Source organism: Ursus arctos, unplaced genomic scaffold, assembly GCF_023065955.2.
Source record: "Ursus arctos isolate Adak ecotype North America unplaced genomic scaffold, UrsArc2.0 scaffold_16, whole genome shotgun sequence".
Taxonomy (NCBI): Eukaryota; Metazoa; Chordata; class Mammalia; order Carnivora; family Ursidae; genus Ursus; species Ursus arctos.
This window is the reverse complement of record NW_026622830.1, coordinates 58,147,752-58,152,290: the sequence shown is the minus strand read 5'-3', so window position 1 is coordinate 58,152,290 and position 4,539 is coordinate 58,147,752. Positions and strand designations below refer to the sequence as shown.

At 57.8% G+C, this 4,539-nt stretch overlaps 1 long non-coding RNA gene across 1 annotated transcript; it reads right to left on the bottom strand.

The window, feature by feature from the left end:
* Positions 1-1,415: 1,415 nt before the first annotated feature.
* LOC130543893 (uncharacterized) lies at positions 1,416-2,929 on the bottom strand. The gene is made up of 3 exons (XR_008959649.1): positions 2,857-2,929; positions 2,176-2,247; positions 1,416-1,709 (listed from the first exon to the last, which is right to left on the bottom strand). It is a non-coding gene; the product is annotated as an uncharacterized LOC130543893 (long non-coding RNA).
* Between the last annotated feature and the right edge of the window lie 1,610 nt (positions 2,930-4,539).

The following is a 4,539-nucleotide window of genomic DNA, read 5'->3' as shown; positions in this document are numbered from 1 at the left end:
AGGAAGTAAAAGACCCAAACCACACACCTGGGCTCTAAAACAAAACAAGGGCTTTAATCTCCTAACATGCAAATCTATCACGGTACTATTTAAAACAACTAAATGGTGCCCCCTACATAAGGAAATAGATGGGGGGAAGGGGTGTGGAGAAAATGGGCGCAAGGATGCAGCTGCTGAGGAATCCCTGCAGGGCCACTGGACACTTGCTCAGCCCTGAGGTTGACTGCGGCCAGTTCTTCTCCTTCTTGAGTGCTGCTGACCAGCTAAGACCGGGGCTCCAGCTGGCAGGACAGGGTGTAGCTAAGGACAGAGGGACACCTGTGAGTTGCCCAGGAGCTTCCATTCAAGAGTCCCTGCCAGTGTTTGCCCACAGCTGGAGTCTGACGCCCCGGCAACAAGGCCTGAGGCTGCCCAGGGAAGGAGGATCCCAGGAGTGGCCAGCAGAAAGAGTCCACCCCGAACCTCACCGACCCAGCTCCTGATGGGCCTCACCTCTCAGCCTCGCTGAGCGGCTCCATAGCCTGGAACCAGGCCCAAAAAGGATCCTCGGGCTCTAGGGTGTAATTCTCGGCAGCCACCTGGAGCAGCATGATGTCCGTCATGACTTGGTATTCCTGAGCAGACAGAGAAGCACAGGATGCATAGGGAACCTGGGGTGGGGGGGGAGCTGGAGGGCCTGGTGACGGTTGAGGAGCGGGACTGGGGACCTATCCCAGGTCCTGGCACACATGGCCACCCTCCTACTTGCAGATTCATCTGGTCTCCACCTGTTCTCAGAGGTGAATATCAGTAGCCCCTCCTCCAGGAAGTTCTCCTGGATGCCATGCTCTGTCCCCATCTCCTAACGGGATGAGACTTGCACTGCTTTCTTCTCAAGGGATCCCAGGAAATGTGAGGTGGAGGGCATGGAGCCAAGCAATGTTCTTCCCAGGGACATCTCTGAGGCCCACTCCCTACCCTTCCCTGCGGGAAGCGCCAAATATGCTCACCTTATTTCTTTTGTGGTGGTTGATCTCATTCCCCTGGAATGCAGACAAAGTCCATCAGAATGAGGCCCCTGGTTCTTAGGAGCACTTGATTCCCATCCCTTCTCATGCTGCACCATGGCCAGGACCCGTGAGGGGGCCGTGCATACACAGATAGCGGGCCTGGGATGTAGGCCAGGCTCTGGGGTCCAGAGAAAGGAGGACATGGGGCAGATGGACTGGCTACAGGTCGGGACCCTGCAGCACCACCCTCTCAGAAGACAGTAGGGGAGGCCGAAGCCTCAGGCAGGAAGGGGCTGCTGTGGCTACTGAGGTGCTTGCTGACGTGGAGGGTCCTGACTTCATTCTCCCCCCATGGGCAAACTCACCGGGGGAGGCTGAGGTCCACTCAGACAGACCTAACGCAGCTTTGCCTTCAGGAAGCTCTGCTGCTTCACCAGTCTTCGGCACCGGGAGCTGTGGCCTAACTGCAGCCTCACCTCGCTCATCCCTGAGATGGGCAACAGCCCCCAGGCTCACAGGGTAGCCGTGAGGCTGTCATGACGGGAGGTTTGCCGAGTCCTGAGAGCTCAGGGCTCAGTACAGGGGCGTTCTGCTCCCAAACCTCCGGATTCTGGTCCCTCCCCCACAATCCTCAGGCTCACCCACCTCCAGATAGTCCTCCATGGCGGTATCTAACATCACCAGCTCGGTGAGGAAAGTGCCAAGGAAAGGCACGACACCCTGTGTCATGAGGGGGAGGGTTGGGATGAGTCCCTGCTCGCTGGTGTCCACAGGGACCCTCCACTGAAAACGCTCCAGCCTCCTAGCCCACCCCATGGGCTCACGTGGAGCAGCCTAGGACCCTTAGCAGCCTCCCCCCACGGGTTCCCTTTCCCCTCCCCCCCAGAACATCAGACTCCTCCTCATCACCTTCAGGGCCTGCTTTTCAAAAATGCCAGGGAATGGAGCACTAGGCCGGTCCCTCTCCACCCACAAAACCCATTCTCTATGGACATTTCTGGACCCTCCTCCTGGTTCTTTTGAAATAAGAATTGTAGAAGCTGTGGCCCCAGGAGCCGCAGCTGGAGTGGGAAGGACCCCCCCCCCCCCCCTTACTGATCTTTCCTTTTTGGGAGGCTTCCAGCCCTCAGGGAGGAGCCCTCCTCCTCCTCTGACTTTGGAGGCCCTGGGCCTCAGGCACACTCACCTTCTTCTGCATCCTCTTCTGGGCTCCCCGGAGGGCCATCACCAGGGTGGCAAATCTATTGGATGGTCGTTCCTGCAGGGCCAAGGACAAGTTCCTTGAGACCATCATACCCTCAGGCCACTTGCCCACACCATCTTGGACGTCAGAACCTCGACATCTGACCTAACTCATACTGATCCTGAGGCCCCATTATCCAGAAGCAGGCCGTGAGTGATTCCAGAACAATCTCACTCCAACGTTCACTCCATGTGTGACCTTGAGCTTGCAGCCTGGCCTCCCCGAGCCTGTTTTCTCATTGGGAAACGTGACAACTCCACCTATCTCCCATGGTCTCCTGAGGACTCAGGGTCCTATTACTCTCATCATTGTTGTGGCCCTCAACCCAGCCCAACTCCATCACTGAGCACAGGTCTGTCCTCTGGGTTCTCCAGGTTTGTAGAGGCTCCCACCTGGACCAGCTGTCGACACAGAGAGAGAGGGTGTCTAGGCTAGGGAGTCTGCTTGGACACCACCTGCTTGCCCCCTCGCCGCCAACGGCATCCTCACCTAGGCTGTCGCCACATTCATGCCAAAGGCTTCCCCTCCCCAAGGAATGCTTCAGACCATTCCCGACTTCATCCTCGCAGGACCCTGTTCCCTCCCACTCCTCCTCTCTTTCCAGACCTGCACCTTCCAGGCTACCTTGATGAGCAGGTTCCTGCCCTGTGCGGTGTCCTTGCTGCACAGCTTTTGAAAGATCCTCAATGGCTTCCTGAAGAGAGGGAAGGGAGGCAGGATCAATGGACGAATAATGTGGCAGGGTTGAGTGCGAGTGCCTTTTCTTTGAGAACCCCAGAGTGTCAACCTGCCTGGTTGAGGGTTTCTTCTGGGATCCTCTGAGCACTAAGGTCTTTGTAGGACATGGGAGGGAGCTCTCATGTGGCTCGTCCCGGGCCTCCCTTCCCATATTCATTGAGAAACGCTGTTTGGGTCAATTTGGGGTTCAAATGGGCAGAGAGCTTAGTGGCTGTCAAGGAAACATGTGAAGAGATTTAATGCAGCTCAGCCCCGTGTGGGACATTTGGCAAAACTGATATCTAAAGCGGGAGGCATGGTGGCCTCCTCACCAGGAAGGCTGAGAGACGCACCCACCAGCCCAGGTCCTGTAGTCGGGGTTTGCCGCCTCCCAGAAGGTCCAAGCTGCCTGAGAGGGAAGAGGACAAGCCTCTGGGAGCTCCCTCGTCCATCCTGGTCCCTCCATGGAGAGAGGCCTACTCACCTGGAAACCTTCCCCCACGTGTTCTCGAGGCGGTGAATGGAGACACTCTGCAGAGCCGAGAGGATGGCATGTAAGGAGGAGTAGTTCCTCAGGGTTTGACAGGCCTGGGGAGGGAAGAGAATGGGCTGTCACTTGGGGAGCCGGCACCTGATTGGCTCTCAAGCTTCAGTCCCCCTCAGGGGAAAGTGCTCCTGCTGGAGGAAGCCGCTGTCCAGGGACCTGCCGAAGGGCACACGTGAGGCCCAGAGGAGGAGGAAGATTTTACCTCACTCCAAGGAAGGAGCCAGGCAGAAACGGAGCATCCCAGCATGGGGCCATGCAAGGCGAGGTCAGCATGCCCCTGGACGGAAGAGCCTAGGGACTGCACAGTCCCTAGGGCAAAGACCAGGGCCTTCCACCCTGAGACCTGATCAAGGGAAGAGCAGTGCCCGAGACTCAGGAGAGCACCTCGGCTGGGCTTCCCGTTGCATACCTTGGCCACCTTGATCCAGTGCTCCACCACCATGGCCCTGTCCCGGGCTGTCATGCTCGGGTTGCCAAGGCAGGTGGTGATGACACACTTGGCCACACCGTTGAACTGGGCGACAGTGGCCCGGACTGTGGGTGCCAGGTGCTCATTGCCAGGCTTGTTGCGCTTGGACCAGACGGAGCCCAGGCACTGATGGGGCAGCAGCTTCTTGAACAGCTCCTAGAGAACAGGCGGACCTTGGTTCACCCAGCCATTTCCCATGCAAGACTCATGTCCTACGTAGGGGTCACAGGTCAGAGCTGGACCTCAGGGAGCTGAGAATCTGGCCTGAGCCTGGTTGGAGACCGTGGATTTCATTCCATTGTTTTTCCCTGAGGGAACCCAGTACACAATGACCCAGGAGCAAACAGAGCAAGGGAAGGAAGGAGGGCATTGGCACCCTGATCATGCTCAGGAACTCCCAGCTCCAGGTGGCACTGCAAGGTGGTCCAACCCAAGGGGGCTTCTTCCCCTCCCCTCCAACTGGTCATCCCCCTGGTCCTTCCCCCCCTTTCAGATGCACATTCTCACACGGGAGCTGCAACCACACGTTCTTCCGTCTGCCCTGTCCTCATGGACACGTCAGATGCCTAATCAA